Source organism: Corvus moneduloides, chromosome 2 (assembly GCF_009650955.1).
Source record: "Corvus moneduloides isolate bCorMon1 chromosome 2, bCorMon1.pri, whole genome shotgun sequence".
Taxonomy (NCBI): Eukaryota; Metazoa; Chordata; class Aves; order Passeriformes; family Corvidae; genus Corvus; species Corvus moneduloides.
In genome coordinates this window covers 112,270,255-112,287,958 of record NC_045477.1, presented here as the reverse complement: position 1 = coordinate 112,287,958, position 17,704 = coordinate 112,270,255, and the positions used below count along the sequence as shown (strand labels likewise).

General features: G+C 35.6%; 1 protein-coding gene across 2 annotated transcripts in view; it reads right to left on the bottom strand.

The window, feature by feature from the left end:
- The window catches only part of IL1RAPL1 (interleukin 1 receptor accessory protein like 1), a 711,140-nt gene that overhangs the window by 147,106 nt on the left and 546,330 nt on the right, over positions 1 to 17,704 (bottom strand). The gene's annotated exons all lie outside the window — the stretch shown is intronic.

The following is a 17,704-nucleotide window of genomic DNA, read 5'->3' as shown; positions in this document are numbered from 1 at the left end:
AGAGGTGCACTACTGCATCCAAACCTCAGGTTGTGGGGCGCTTTTTCATCAGCATTTTTCAAAATAAGTTGTTACAGGGACACTGAAGAAGCTCCTCCCAGCTAATGCCACCACTGACCTAAAACAGTCAGCTCTATACAAGGCACTGATTAGTTATTGGTAACTCTGCAATGGCTCTTTCTGCTCTTTTCTGACAAGGGATAGCCCTGAATGTGTACAGTGAAAGTGGAAGTGGCAGGGAAGGGAAAGTCACTTGACTACGGTAGACCACCAGGCTCATGAGGAAATGTCCACATCTCCCAACCCTGGCCCATCTTGGGAGGTGACAGTAATTCCTTTTCTCCAGCCAACCCAAGCCTTTGCCTCTCTGCAAGGACTGCAAAATGAATGTTGGTGGCCTACAGGTAGACCCCATGTAAAAGCCTTGCTTGGGGAGTTAATGAGTTGGATTCACACAAATGACTCCTGGGGGAAAAAAATTATACATTTCTCAGCTGTTCCAATCAGCTGAACCAAAACTTTAATGAAGAATTAGCTCCTGAAAGTTCCAGGATTCAGCTTATCAAAGCTTTGTCAACATGACAAATTGCTGGACAAAATCTCTTTTTTATCTAAGAACTGCTTGTGTGTATCAGTGGGTGAATGAATATATGTAAAGGGGCAGTGAAACTTTAGGAACAGACTCTCTGCCTGATGATAATTGCAAAACTACTTCTGGCCTCTAAAGGCATTTCTGTTCTGCTTGGATTTGATGACTGCACAGATTTTGCTTCCAAGCACAGAGAAAAATGTGAGCAACAGAGAGAATTTGGCACAGACTATCACAGACCAATACAGAACCAAATGCAATTTCCCATGGTCAGCATCGTCCAGAGAGGTACAGAGAAACAAGGCGAGCACACCCTTGTCGAAGCTAGTGCAGAGCTCTCCTAGACAGGATCTACATCATCCTCCACAGCTGATTTTAGTCATGAGCAGTCATTCTCACAAATCTTATGTGACAGTAATAAGCTTAAAAATGAAAAACAATAGTTAAGATAAATGGATAGAAATGCTAGAGCTTCAAAGGCCAAGTGAAGACTGCCCTATCAATCAAGAGCACTTGCTGACCACCTTTTTTTCTTCATCTTATCTACTTTTTCTTTCTTTTTCTCCTATTTTCTCATACATGCATCTTATTTTCTGATACTTACACTTATTGAAATCTGCTTTTATGTATAAGTATTCAACAGAAACACAACTGGATAACTATATACCCATCATGGTGGTCTAATATAATTCACACATTAATATATTTCCTGCAACAGAATTTATTTACATTTCTTTCAGTTTTCATTTAAGAAACAGAAGAAATTAGTATTAGCCTTGCAGGCTGACATTAACTTAATTAGAATGTTATTAAGGGATCTCTCACTTAATATCTATTGTAATCCTGGCATCATGAACAAGACAGGTTCTTTGTGCCCTTTCATTACAGTCATAACTCTACACATAGACATAAGCCACAATACAAATCCTCCCTTTTCTTCTGCATTTAGCTGCTGCTTGTAGTGCAGTCCAGTACCCCAAAGAGGGAGTCTGTGGATTTCATTTTCCTCTGCCACAACATGGGGACTATGTGTTGTCCTAATGATATTCTCATAATGGACTGTGGATATGTTGCACTGTGTGATTCCCTCCTCCTTTTCTGCTGTTTGCCTGTATTTACTTGTTTTAGCTCAACCCCTGCAGAGATTTTGTGGGCTTCCTGCATTCCAACCGCCTCATGCCTGAACCTCTGGTTTTGAACAGGCTGGATCTTTCATTTTGCTGGAGGCTCTCAGTTTATGCCTGTTACACCTACACATAATCTACTTATTTCTTGCACTAATTGCTACACATATTTTTCTGCTTTCTCAGAGCCAGTTGTCTGGCTAGAGGTCTTTGAAAGACACTTCAAATGACTCTGAAGTTATTTCTAAAGTTTAGGTTGTTCACTGAAATTTGACCAAAACACCAGGCATGATATATTGGAAGATTTCTAAATATCAGAATTATCAATAAAAATCAGGTGAGCTAAACTCAGTAATATGCATTTTAGTGTCTTTACTTATAATCTAATCCCTTCCAGAAGCTAGTGTTCTCTGTGCTGCTGAAACATCAGGAGGCTTTGGCCTGCAAATAATGGGTTCATTTGGGATCAGTGTGGAGCAGAGTACTAATAAATAGTGCTTTGAAATCTGTGCTCTCTACGCGTAGTGTTTACTGCACATTTGCATGTGAAAGATTTTCTCTACATTTTATTTTCTATTAAAATTGGCGGTGTGGTAGATGGTGGATGCACCCAAACACATGGTCTGATTCCTTGAAAAGCTGCTGAAATTCCAAATGAAAGCTATACTAAGCAGCATATTTTTGGATCTTAGTGCAAGGACTCATTCTGAGATTACACCACAACCTGAGAGAGTTTTCAGCATCCAAAGATGCCAATCAAATGAAAAATACAAAGGCCCACTGGTAGCTTCCATCTTTGTCAAGTCCTGTGGGATGCCTGGCAGTTGTAAAATGTCTTCTAATAAGAAGGGCATTGATTGTGTAGAATTTTTTATTTATCCCATTTAATTTTTAGGGACACTTTTACTGTACAGAATAAGTTTGCTCTTCTTTGCCTTTCTTCCTCTTCTTGGCTGGGAAGATAGTGGTAAGGGAATGAGGAAGAAGGCAATGTCCTTTACAGGGTTTACACCTTTATAAGGTTCATGGAGTGCACTGGAGAAGGAGGGCCTAAGGAGCAATAACTTTAACCTAAAGCTCTTTCCAAGGAAAGAGCAAAACAATTATTGCTGTTGTGGTAGCAGCTGCCATGACCAGGTACGACTAGTTGGGTGTGGCTCTACAGAGTTCATACATAGCAGAATAGAAGTATTTCCTCAAGAAATTTGCAGTTCGTGTGACAAAGAAAGATACAGAAAATCATGAGGAGACTGTGAATCAAACAAGTTTTAATAATTTCGGTCACATTTTGTCCTTGTCTGGCCATTGCCAAAAAATGTATTTCATTGATAAGTGGTCTTAAAGAGGATGACGCTTGTCTTAGCTACATCTGCCATGTATGAAATGCATGAGTGGGTGTCAGAGGATTCTTGGTGTTCAGAGTTCTTGAATTTCTAATGAGGTAAGGTAAGGATGTGGGAGGATGAAGATGTTTCTGAGATAATGATTTTGTCTTGTTCAATGACTGTCACTTTTATGGAGGATACTGGGGAAGGAGAAATTCTCTTCTACTCTCAGGGTATTTGGGTGAAACTTCAGCAGGAGAGAAGTCCCTTTCATTACAAGAACTACCACTTGTGAAGACTTTGCTGTTCCAGAAAATGCACTTTCACAGAAATCTTTCTTGCTTTACTGATACCAGAAGTGTCTGTCCCACCTTTGCTAGCAGTATAACCAAAGACTAATTGGAAACTGAATTCTTTAAAATACTTCTCAGACAGAAAAGTGGAGAACAGTCCACCGCTAGCAGGTATTATAGCTCTGCAAAAGGCACAGTGTTTGAATTCCAGGTAATCCTTTGCAGTTACATTAGAATAACTCTTGAGAATAATAACAGTAAAAGAAGGCAGAACACAGACTAGAAAATCATAATTATTCATGACAAGAGACAAATATTTATGATAAGGGTGGTAGGGACTGTTTAAATATAGAAAGCTAGCTATTTTTGAAGAGAAACATAAGAAACAGAATTGGAATCAAGGAAAAATTTGATAGCTATGGCCTTTATGGGAAGGAAATATATGGTAGCAGTATTGCATGTAAAAGCCTCTATCTCCAGCAGGCAGGGAAGATTACTAAAGGGAAAAGTGTACAGCCCTCTAGACAGAGAAGCCTGGGAAGGAGAGAAGGTACATTTTACACGTAGTTAGCATAAAATATTGAGAGTAGTGCTTTTTAAGTCTTTAAAGAATCAATTTTATTGTTTTTCCAATACAGAATTGTTTCAATTGTCCTCAGGCTTCTGAATCATTTATATCTATAAAGAGATACACAATCTAGAATCTCTACTTCTCTTATGCACTGGCAAGGGTTTGAATTGCAAAGACAACTGAAGATGATTGACTTTGGAGAATCAAAAAAAGTTTGAGACTTTAGAAACTCTTATAATGCCTTTCTATATCATGCTTCTGAAATAAGTTTAATCATTACTTATATATGCCAGACTTCTACCTCAGGATATTTTTAACGTATGACTCCAAGCAGTTTGTTTTTAAAAGTGAAATCCTAAGAAAAACACACACAATTTAAACATTTTTAATAGTATTTTCCACTTAAATCAAAATTAATGTATAGATTCTGACAGAGTCACTTTCTCCCAGCATTAGTCATTAAGGGAAAAAAATCCTAACATTAATGCAACACAAATTATTTCCTTTAGCTACACATTAGAGAGTCTTTCTCAAGCCACCTAGTTCTGTTATCATCTTATGTTTTTAAGGAGGCAGCACAGACCTTTACAAGTCTTGACCTTTATTAATGATTGACTGATTCTTTTTATTTTTTCCTTCTCCAATCTTTGCTTAGAGCAAAATAAATGTTCTCTAGACCAATGTTTTAAGTAGACAGAACTGAGTAGCACAGATGCATAACGGAGGATGAAACCTATTGAAAAAAAATTCTTTTTATTGTATTTCCCCGTTTATGTTTAAACAAAAAATTAAAAAAAAAATGTAAAAAATATATTTTTAAAAATATATTTTCTTATCTATTAGAAAACATTCAAAAATGGTAAAACCCAACTTCTCTTTGTTTGTTAAAACATATTTATGGCTTACTACCATAAAGACAATGAAGCAGGATGTGGGTTTTCATATCTGCATAAGAAAATGTTTGTTTTTTTAAATTTATTGTTGTTCTGTACAGCCTGTAAAATCTACAGCTACAGTAATCTGATCCTACTCATGCCTATAATATACATGGGCTACATGTGGATGCCATAATCACACACTTTCCCTTTAAAAAAGCTACTTTTAAAGGTAGACTGCTCACTTTAAAATAATTTATCCTTCTATAGCCTTCATAAAATAAAAATATTATTTTATGTATAGAATTTACCAGGGAATAAAACTGATTATAGGTATCATGTTGGATTTTTACTCTTTAGACTCTCTAGTCCCACATTTCCTCTAGTTTAGACTGTAAAAAATTTGTAAAAAAATAGTTTTACTTTGGCTCAGATTTTAATACTTTTTTTTTTTTTTAACCTAGTTGCATGTATTTCTGTGCTGCAAAATATGAACTGCAGAAAAAGCTGGTAATAATTTTTAGATTATTGTCTGTGTTTGGTTTCCTAATTAATTTTGAAACAACCCCAGAATTTTAATTCTAGTATAATATCATGTATTTTCATAAGCAAGGCAAATTTATCTACAAAAGTTTGCCTATATGATAGATAATGCATTTGGGGGTAGGTAAATTAACGATCATAAATAAATAAACTAGGCATTACTAACTGTGAAGGAGCTGTTACATACTGAATAGACAAACACGATATTAGATGCTTTAGTAAGGATTCTGTATTGTTCTTTAAATCACAAATGTGGTACCACAGTTCAAGGAATTGCAAAACACCTGTGCCACAGAAAGTGGCAACACGTACTGTGAGCCTTTTGAAAAGCAAAGAAAACCCTACTGCCTTGAACTTCAGCAGTGATTTACCTTCCATTTACCATGCACTGAATACAAGTCTCAGGAAATGCTGCTGGGGTCAAGTACTGAGGCTCAGCTCATCTACAAGTCAGTCACACTTGAGACCCCGATTAAGCGACGTCCAAGTAACCAGTAATTACACACACACCAGCTTCCCTCCTCAGACATCTCTAACTACTGAAGTCCTTATTTTCATCTGTGGGTTGCTTATAAATTGCTACTGGCAGTTCAATGCTTTGTATCTCCTCATCCATTAGGTTAATTTGGAACGAATCATACTGAATTTAGGACACAAAACCTCATGAATTACATTTCATGCCTTGGGATATTATGACAGCTCAGAGGAGTTGGTCCACACCCACACTTGTTAACAGATTGCCACAAAGCAAAACCAGAGATAGGGGCAAGGATAGTGCAGAGTGGTGGGCGATGGATCAGGCAGTGACAGCATTTGCCATAATAAAGATAACACTTCTAAATGACAAGCGAAGTTCAACGGAGGGGATGCTCAAGCTTGGAGAGATCCTGACTTCTCTTGGTACAGTCTTCTCTTTTGATCTACTTCAGGCTGGAACCCTTATTTTCTAATTACATAAAAATGGAATTGAGGAAAAGAATGTGTGCAAAGACTCACTGAATGAGGTGAGGGTGGGGTTTTGGTAGTTTGCCACGTGCAGTGAGGATACAGCAGCTCGCTTTTCCTACAGAAAAATCTAGTTTCCAGTGTAAAGAGAAAAGGGAAGAATTTCAAAACAGAAGTGATTTACTCTTGAAATTATTAATTTGGAACCATTTTCTTTGATACTTGCCTGCAACATTAAGTCAGACAAAGGTAAAATTAAGATATCCCTCAATCCTTACATTAACCATACAATACTTTTTCAATGTACTGTACAGATAAGGTTGAGTCAACAACCTTACTGTCCAGGTTGTATTAAAATCAGTGTATTTTTTCATAACAAAGCAATGTTTCAAATGCAGAAAAAAAAATTTTTTTCATGGCACTAAGAGAAACAACTAAAAAATGTCTGCAAGTCTTCTGACATGACAGCATTAAGACTGAAAATGTACCAAAGAAAATATCATCTTCCTAAATTAAAATTAGCTTTAAATTTTGCTGAGCTGCAGAAGTATGACCATCAAAAATTATTTGCTATGTATTTCTCAGTACCAATAATTTCTCATGTGCACTTCTGCTGAAAAACAAGAACCATCATCCAGTGTGCTTGTTACTCATATTGATGAGTACAAAGCAAGAACAATGGAAAAACAAAATTAACTTAACAACTAATTAAATAGTTGATATGAGTAATACCCTCTTTTCTTTTATCACAGTTAAATGTCTGCCTTGCTCTCAAGCTTCTGTAACTGGATACCAGATAGTTAATTAAGTAGCAGTGTGATTCATATATAGCTTTAAATAATACCAAAATAATGATGTCCTTGTCATGGTCATGGTAAATCATTAACGCATCCCAGTTAATGGAGCTATTTCAATGAATTTAGCAGTCAAAAATGCAAACACATTAGAAGACCTGGGCTATAAATTTCTATGATGTACCATACCTTTTGCATCTCCTCTTATAAAATTCTTGTTAAATGGCTCAATGTAAAATATTTCTGAAAGTTATATTTTAAATATTTTTGGAATTTGGCATTCATTCACCTGCTGTATAGAGGTGTCATGAAAGAAGACATTCATACCCTTCAAGTTCAGGTATGTCATCCTAGATGGCTAAAAAAATAGTCTAAAATCCAACAAGTTGTCAATTTGCCAAAGTCCATGCAAAGCCACCTTTATGGGAAGATGCAAAGAAGTTCCACTCTGGTGTGATATGTTTTATGTCACACAGATGCCTCTTGATTCATATTGACATTTTTGGGAATCTACTGTGACCAAGTGTGAACTTAGAGTGATGTTTCATTATCCGTTTGAGCCAAAACACCTTCTCCCACCTTTTCTCCCTGGCTATAATTCCCACTCTCACCACATATTGGCATGAGGGTTTGTTGCACTCATGTGAACATCAGCATAGAAATTCATACAGCTTAAATTGCTTCTCTTTCCTTTAAATCACTTTTCAGCCCTGTAAGGAAGAGTGCTGAAGCTGGATGGAATAAGAGGAGTGTGACAGGAGGCAAGTGTCAGAGTAGCACAGATTTACACCTCTTTAAAGCAATCACGAAACATCACACCATTAATGGCTGACACAGCTGCCAGGAGAAATTGTGTCCTCTCCAGAGGCTCTACCGACTAATTCAGGAGCCTATTTGAGCCAGAGGTATCAACTGAAAAAAAAGTGAGCATTCTGCCTAATATAAAAATAGCAGGAACACAAAGGTATTGACAGCAACAGAAGTTAGGCATCTTAATGTGTTTTGTGCATCTTACTCTAAAAGGGGTTTAGGGGTCTTATGTCGGGGTTTTTGGTAATTTTCTCTTTTATGATGACTGTTTCAAAATCATTTTAAACAGAAAATAACAAAACCAAGGCGTTTGCATGTCCAGAAACTGCAGGAAACAGTAGCAAAATGTTCCTCCTCTCCAGGCCCCTTTCTGCTGTACAAGTAGGAGCCTGTATAGTTCCCTCTTGAACTGTTGGCTCAGTCTGCCCTGGAAACCAAACTCCATTTTTTACCTCCATTTTCCACTTTACCTCAAGGAGAAACTGATATAAGGAACTCCCAAATAAAACAGCTGTGAAAAAAGATGCAAGTATTCATGAAACCAAAATCCAGGCAGTGAATTGTAATTGGTATCAACACTCTTAGAAAAGTCTTTCAAATACACTGAGTTATGCCTTAAACATGTCCCTCCAGTAACTACTACAATAGCATTTTAGTCCTCATCTTAGTTTTTGATTTAAACTAGGTTGAACTGTTATTGTTGGTAACATATTTGTAAGTGTGTTCACTATAGTAAGTAAATTATTCTGAACATTTGAAAAAAACCTAAAGATCATTCATTCCCTAACAGCAGTTCCAAAATATTTTGTCTTGGATTTTGTCCTTCTAAATGTGACTTCTGTTTGGTTTTTTTTGTAAAGAAGAATAATGTCACTGTTTTGAGTATCACATGATGGAAATTATTTGCATTTATAACCTTTTTTAAGTGCCTGACCTTTCAAAAGCATTGGGAGACTGTAAATGGCACTTTGAATACTGTAGCTATGATAAAATATCAGTTGTGAGAATAATTGCCACTCGAAAAAGGTAGAAAAAACTATAATATTGGCTGCTGTATTTTTAAGTCATCTTGCTTTGTATGAGTATTGAATGTCTTTATTAAAAGTTGAAAAGGTCTTCCAAACAGAAATTCTCTAATTTTGACTTAAGTGGGATGAATGCTCTGTTTAATAAAAACTAGTGGGAGATTAAAACCACACGCAAAAACCCCACAAAAATTCTCTACTATAAACCTATAGGTATCTTTGTATCAAGCTCTGAACATACTATAAAATTAGCAAGAAGCTAATGAGGAGAAATGTACCATGCATGCTCTTAGATATCTCATGAAAAATCTGACCGTGAATGAATGATTAAAAATTACAAGCATTTATTACTTCAAATTAATTGCTTTGAAAGCTGTGAAAGAAACAAAACTTATGACCCTACAGCCTCACATCTCCAATCTATTCATTATATTAGCGTACAGAGAAGTAATTTTGCAATGCTTGTTATAATTTTTTCTAAATAAGCCTAATGTGGTTAACTGAAGTATATGCTTCATTTATTTCTGTAGTGAACATGAATAGTCACTTGATATGTTTTATTTCATGGTAAGTATAACATTTTCCTAATATTTCTTTTCCAATATTTTCAGTTGTTGCACACTAGCTGTTGGAATCACACCAGTATATTGGTAATATAGTACATAACCATGTGAAGGATACTTTAGGCATCTGAAATGACTGATTCATTAGAAGGTGACATTTGCTGCAGAGCTCCAGGAAGATGCTCAAGGCTTCACAAATAACTGTATCCTGTAAATTTAAATTTTGGGCTTACTGAACTCCATGCTTTCTCTCTCTAACTTCCTAGCTCCGTGGTTCTCAAGAGTTACCTCTGAGCAGTGAAACAAGTGTTTAACACCTGGGGTTTTTTGCATTTGGTCTTTTACTTGTGTATACTTACAGACTGGCATGAAAACTAAGTGCTTCATAAATCTCTCTTTTCAGGTGATATTTTATTTTCTTGTGTGGAAATGAACAAAAGTACCTAAGTAGTCCATTGTCAGAATTTTACCTCAGGCAAAAGAATAAAAAATTAAAAGAGGACAGATTGTGGAAAATACTGCTGTGTTATCTTTTGTTTATAACTCTTTAGAGCATTCTAAAACAGATACAGGACACCAGTTATGGCTGGTATGTGAATGTTGAACACATTGCTGGTCATTTTTTATCAATATGAAATTTAGACTAGTAATGATGTGTATCCTAATATTCTCAAGCCTACCCCATAACAAAGGAATGCACTGACCTATCGTTCATCATCATGCATTCATTAGAAACAAAATGCTATATAAAGGTTTATAATACATGCCATATGTAAACTGTTGTTGGAATTATTTTCATATTTTAATATCAGCTATGCTACATAGCATCAAATAGAATTTCTGGTTGTTTTTTTTTTTTATTTTCAGGTTCCTCAGATATTAATTATGTAAAATTAAATAGCTAAAAATTGGATATTTATGACAAATATGTGTTGATTGTATCTTGAGGTTATATATCCTGTGTATTCATCCATCATATCCTATGAAAATAGAGAGGAATAGCACTTCAGAATGCACAATCTGGAGTCTCAATGTTACACATCTCTTAACAAACATAAAAAAGATCCTGTTCAGCTGATTGCTTCAAAATATTCATAGTACTGTTTCCTAAACTATAAGAGTTTATCTAAAGCATTTAAGCCCTCCAGACCCTTAGTGTTCCTTCAAATAACTTTCCATTTTCTGGTGACAAGACAAGCCAAATCCCCGATAATTATTGCAATTAAGAATTCCTGCAGATTTAGATCGATTTTTCAGAATGAAACCTGTGTGCAGCACTAAATCTTGATACAGCTCCACACTATGTCTAAGACAAAAACAGTGTTCGATACAGCTCCATGCAAAACTCCTTCTCTGAACTGCATGAGCATATGCTGACTTTACCAATAAGGCTGGAAAGCATTTATTCTAGAACTGGAAAGCAGATTAATTCCTGTGAAAACTGTAAATTCCTGAGTAAATCTGTAAATTCCTGAGTAAAAACTGTAGTACTGTTTGTCATTTAACCAATACATTATTCTTGAGATCAGTTTTATGTATGAATAACTTTGCTGCTCACAAGAGATCTGTTTTCCTATAGCAAGATATTCTGGAGGAGTTAGTTAATTTAAATATAGTTATTAATGATGGTACCCAATATTAAATTTTGAGTTTGTCATTTGCTGTTTAACATTTTAATGTTTTTGCATAGCACCATTGTATGATGGTTTGGGTTTTTTTTTAATGCAAAGAAACACACGTGTTTTTCAGCATCATATATGAAAAAGTCCCTACATATAATTCAGAAACACAAAGTATAACTTGAAGCAAAAAATCTGGCAAAAAATGATTACACAACCATATGATTCCTGATGTTTCAAATTTATAAAATTCCAGTCTTTTTAGGACTAAAATTTCACATGAAATAATGTATGATATATGCCTAAATTGCATTTCTTGGTATGTGGGACTCTGTACTTATTGTGATCTTGGCTACAATAAGTTATACCTTGCTTCCACAGAGTATTCCTACAGAGGTTTTGCTGTATCTGATTATATTTCACTCCACTAGTAAGGAACAAATGATTTTTGATATTTTAACTCTTTTATAGGAACCCAATCTTCTGGATTACCCAACTGATATGTCAAGTCTTCTCAGGTTCCATAGCCTTCTCTCATCTTATCAAAATAAACTGGTTGTATTGCACAAACAATCTGAAATAGAATATTCTCATACTTCTAATCTGTACATAAAGAATCAAGTGTACATAGTTGCAGAGGTACTGAACAGACACAGTTGATTCCATTAAATCCTGCTTAGATTTTTAAAAGAGAAGTATGGTACATAGTACTTTCTAGAGCAGACATTACTCAACGGATTATAACCTAGCAGGAATAAAAAAGTTTTATTATTCCACCCTTAAATCAGATAAATATCTCCCAGAGGAAGCATTGATAAAGTGGGATAAAATTTGAACAAATGTATTGTCAAAATGTATTGTCAAGTTTTGTCCATGCATAAAAAAATATGTGAGATATATATATATATATATATATATGTAGATAGATAGATAGATAGATAGATAGGGAGAGATTAGGTATACATGTATATATATTTATTCTCAGACACACACAAGTGCATAAAGAGAGAAAAAGAAGCCTTTAAAATACATATGCTATTTTTAATATCTTAACCATGACGTTTTAGGATTTGATTAAGTAAGGGAAAAGAGTGGAAGGAAAATCAGCTGATGTTATCACTGGGCTGTAAGCACAAACTTTTTCTTAGTGCAGTTGAATGTTTCTGACTCACTTATTGTCTCTTTAGTAAACTATATTAGGGCCTTCATGGATAGCCTCAGCTACAGAATAGCTGTATTAATGCAATCTGAAGGTTGAAAGTTTAAAGAAGGGAGTTTAGGGTACCTTGCAAACACTTTTTTTTTTTTTTTTTTTGGATAGTCAGATTTTAGAGATTAAAACATCCCTTATCACTCTCTTCACTAGATTTTTTTTTCCTAAATCAAGACCTTTGTTGGGAGCACACTTTAATGCTATACTTCTCCATCTGGAATTTGAAAGCTGAGCTGAAAATTTCAATTAAAAAATTTAAAGTTATTTTCTCTCTTTAAAGTAGAATGTGTAAAAGAACCCACATGCAATTTTGGTCAGGTTGTATCTGGTTTGACTGAAAAAATGTACATACATGCTAAAGACCTTCCTAATAGCACTGCTTCAGAGAAATAAAGAGAAGGTTTTTTTAATCTTTTCTTCCCTTCCAACCAAATGATCCTGCTTATGCACGTTTATAAAAACCAGAAGATAATACTTATATTTACTAAATTTGCTTAAATTTACTAAAAACCCCTCATTGTTATTATTGCTGTTTCTGACACTTCATGGGCTCTCCATTTTTCCACGTCTCTCCCATAATAGTCCTCAGAGTCTACATCAACAAGTCTTGAACTGGTTAGCACATCTAGCTATTATCACTGACAAAAAGACAGCAAAATTGACAGCAATATGCAAACTTCTGCTGCAATCGGATAAATATTGCCCTGTATATGATTTTCCTGAATGCTTGGTTTATATTTTCATGTATATCTTGGTAGGAAAAATTGTCAAAGACACTTTTAGGTTTGTTTGGGTTTTTTTGTTTTTGTTTGTTTATTGAATATTCTTTCAATTCAATTTCCATCCTGAAAGGAGTCACTGATTGCTAGTTATCTCATGTCACTTTAGTTAATTTATTTATACATCTACTGTTTGATCTAGTTAAGGACGGCTTTTATCATTAACAAGGTCAATTTGTGTGGAAGGTTTTAATGCAACACAACGCTATAAATGAACCAGCATTCTCCTGTCCCTGATGGGGAGCTTCTTTCTATTACTGCTTTAGAAATAATATATTAAAAGTAGTCCAACGAAACTTTTTCTTGAATCTATGCAGGGAAGGGTGAGAAAGAAGGAATCCCCAATTCACTATGTAGTAATTAATTTAATTTTATCAAAATAATTCCTTAGATAAAAACAGGACAGGTATTCACTGCGTATTTGGTCACAAGTAACTTTTTTTGGGTTGGATACAATTCAGGAGGATCAGTTTATTCAGATCATCAGGGAAAGTGTCTTGCTTCCTGTACAAACTTATCTTTTAGGTCCATTCATATAGTGCTGGAAATACTTTATTCCTTTTTTTTGTTTTGTTTCTCTTCTCTAACATCAAGCCTACCTAGCTAAAAATAATTCAACAATAGCTTTATTTTCCTGGGTGAATTTTGCATGTCAAATTACAGCCTTGTGCAGAAGCAGAAGATACATTGAAAAAGTGGGGAGGACAGAGGCTAACTAGCTTGTGAGGTGTTTAAAATAATTATTTCATGTTTTGTAATGTTTTAATCCAGATCCATTACTATCTGTTGTGGAATCACATCTGTCTTCTCTAGTAACATGACATGAACCAACTGGTTACTAAAATCAGACTTTCTTGAGTCAGGCTAATAGTATTCTTTGTTTCCTTGATGGGAGCATTTATTGGACAGCATTAGTGGGAAAAACACTGTAACCTGAAAGGTGAAACTGAAAAAACTCAGAATTTACCAATAAAAAATCCCAGAATATATATATTTTAAAATACATTTACAAATCATGGATATTATATATTTCTATCATAAATACATAACATCTGCATGACCCTAGAATTAAAAATAGTTACCCAAAATTTTTGGATTTCAGATATATAAGAAACAATGTTAATTAATGCCTTCCTGAACAGGTCTGTGTTTGTATTTTCAGATTTTTGTTTTCATTACTATTACAAGGGGGTTTTATATTAGCAGGGATTTGTACACATGATTTGGTTAGCTGTGGAATGCAGTTCCTTGGATCATCATGTTCTTATTCCCACACTGTGCCTCCCCTGGCCACCTGTTCACTGCCAGCTTTTCTCCCCTCCCTGGCCTATGCTGCCACCAGACCACAGAGTGGCTTAGAGCTGAAAACACTCTTCATCTTCTTACAGCTCCAAGCTTTGCAGTACATGATCTTTTAAGGACTGTATTTACCATAATATTTTATCTGGAGATGTGTTTCCAGAGAAGTAGTTTATAGTGGGGTCACATATCTACCTAAAAGCCCTTTTAACAGGAGAAAAACTTGAAAGTAATTAGCATTTTTTACCCTTGCAACAGGATTAAGTAATTGATTGCAAAATTGGAAGTGAAGTAACAAACAAAAAACATAAAGTCCAGAAACTAATCTTTCTTTCCTCATCTAGGTTTTCTCTACTTCGTTCCTTGGCTCTCCCACGTTGTTTTTTACGAAAAGCCTTTAAGAAATTAACTTCTCCTTCAATTTTATCCTGTGCTTCCATCTCATGCATTTCTGGTTACTATTCAGTGTAATAAAAAGATATTTCTGATGAATTCTCCAGATACCAGTGACTCTCTAAAGTTTCTGATTGCAGTGCAGCCATGCTTAACACACTCCAAATACCAGTTGAATAGCAGGACAACTTTTCCTCAAAGAACTGTGGATAACTTGAGCATGATGGGAGCCTGTGGGTTCCTAGGATTGAGGTGTGCAGATTCTTCGGCTCTGGTTTCTTACCTTTTGCCTTAGCAAGTCAGACTGCAGATGACTTATGCCATATCAGTCACCCCTTAGAGAAACTCCTTCCTGCAGTCACATCTCAGTCTGATGCTGTTTTATGGAAGCCAAGCAAGACAATAACACAACAGGTGTGTGGTCCCATGACATTAATTTTAGTTGCTGGTGTATAGAAGAAGCCACTATGTCTTTTATCTCTGTCACTCAGCAGTGCTGTAGCCAAATGAGTAAGTTATGTCTTAGACATGTCTTGGGAGTTAGATACACCTTGGTTTAGATACTGCATGGAGGTGTTCTATTTAAGAACTGAAGTCCAGTAGCTCTTTCAACAGAAAATGTGCTGATATTACTGAGGTCTTCCTCAGAAGTGTGCCCAGCACTGCTCCACAGGGGCCTGCCAGCAGGGGAAGATTTGGAGGTGAATCATCACTATTGACTTTCCAGTACACCATGTGCACCTGGAGCTACACAAATCCCTGTAAGGTAGGTATGTACATCCCAGAACATCCCCTGACACACGTAACCTGCTTCGTTTCCAACTCAGGCTGGAGGACTGCAAGGTGAGAAGGACAGAAATGTGGGAGGGGAGAAGGGATTGCCCCAGATCCCCACCAACTGGTGACCTGCTAAAGAAATCCTGGGCTGCCCCAAGCTCCTAGTTCCTTGCTCTGTCTTTTCTTTTGGAATGGGAATATCACCCATTCCACTTCTTCAGTGTCCACCAACACATTTATTTGCCAAGTAAGGGACAAACACACCATTCCAAACACATTCTGGAGGATTAACATTTTCTGGCTGTATCTAGACTGGTCACAAAATGTGGTGACCCCAAGACTCATCTGAGTAGGATTCGCCTGGCTTCGAGAACTATCCAAGTGAATCTTGGCATTATTCCAACATTAAAGTATTCTCATCTTTTGCAAGGTATGAACTGACCCTCAGAAATGAACACTGGCTTTCCTCAGGGAAACACAGACCTTTTGAAGGTTATCCAGCAGGACCAAGGCATTAAATATAAGAGCAGAACAACACAGTTTTCATGTTAGGGAACTATCAATTTTTTTCACTCATTCCAGTTCTCAAAGGCTTTTTCACAGGCTTTTAAACAACAAATTAATATATTCTTGTAGCTTCTTGATATAAGGCTAAGTACTGTAACTTCACATTAATTTATGGTCAGACTTTCCCATTTGTGTCTGAAAATGACATTTTCAAGTTAACTCTTTTATATCCACCAACAGCTATTTAGTTTTCTGAAAAGTATCTTTTTCAAACCCAGCTCTTTTCAAATTATTTTATATGTTTCTTAGAACTTTGAGAAAACAAAACTGAGACTAATTCTAAAACTCGTAGACAAAAAAGCCTCTAGCTAGCCATTAATAATTACACTCTTCTTGAAATAGTCTCACCATACAGTATATTTAGCAGGACAACATTCTAGCCCAGAAATGTTCTGCCTTTTGTTTTTGATTTTTTTTCATCAAAAATATCTCAGTAAGCAACATTAGTTGAAAAACAAATGTGCAGAGTCACTTTGTTCTCTGTTCCCTAGTCTTGTGTTCAAACAACATGAAATCATTAAGGACTGGCATACAGGAAAGGTTTTCTGAGTCAGTATATCAGAAACAATACCTTCAGAACAACAGAAAGTAGCTCTAGAAGGAAACATGCTACAAGTGTCCTTTTCTATATAATAGTTTCTGAAAAAACCTGTATATTAGCATATCAGAATTTTACCTGGCTAGCCTGAATCATTCAAAGTAATAGTTTATTAATATCAAAGAAAAGATGAGTTATTCTCTGGACATTATTGGCCATTAACTAGTAATCCCCATAAAATGCTCTGCCAACGACTGTCAGAATTAATTTGCAAGCCTTCTGCTTTGTCTGATGTTGTGTTGCAGAATGCACTGAGCTTTATATTTTCTTTCTATGAGATTTATATATTTTTTTTTCTATGAGGTTTGTTTCCACCAGGCTGGTTTGCATTTTCTCCTGTAGCCGACATGCTAGAAAATCTATCACTAGGTTACTGTTCTGACACCATAATTCCAGTGCAACCTACTCTTTGTTTCTTACAAGTTGCCCTCATTGCCAATACAAAAAAGAGATAAATTGCTATATCCTGCAAAATCTAGTAACTCATGCACTCAGCTTCTCCAGAAGTAGGACACTAAAGTGACCAATCATACCCACCAGCCACTAGACTAGAAAAAAGGAACCAAAATGCTTTCTTCATGCATCAATTTCTCTTCATTCATCTATACATAAATATCCACGAATTCAGAATAATCAGATGTTATTATGATAACACTACTGTTTGCTGGATGATTTGACTGGCACAACCTTTGTCATTACAAAATATTTTGCAATTCTGTAAGCAGCCACCAAAGCACAGAAGTCTTCCGAGCAGAACTTAAATCACAAAATCCCAATGAAACCCACAGCACGTATGAATATACAGAAGAGGGAAAGTTTAGAAAGAAAAGTTCAGATACTCTTGTAATTGTTGACTTTCAGCAAGATAAAACCCAGTGTCAGTAATCAAAAGCTAGCATTCAGTATGAATTATTAAAAGTTTTTTATGAACAACGGTCTTCTAGATGATATATCATACATCTCTGTATAGAATAAACATATTTTTAATGCCTTTTCAATTAA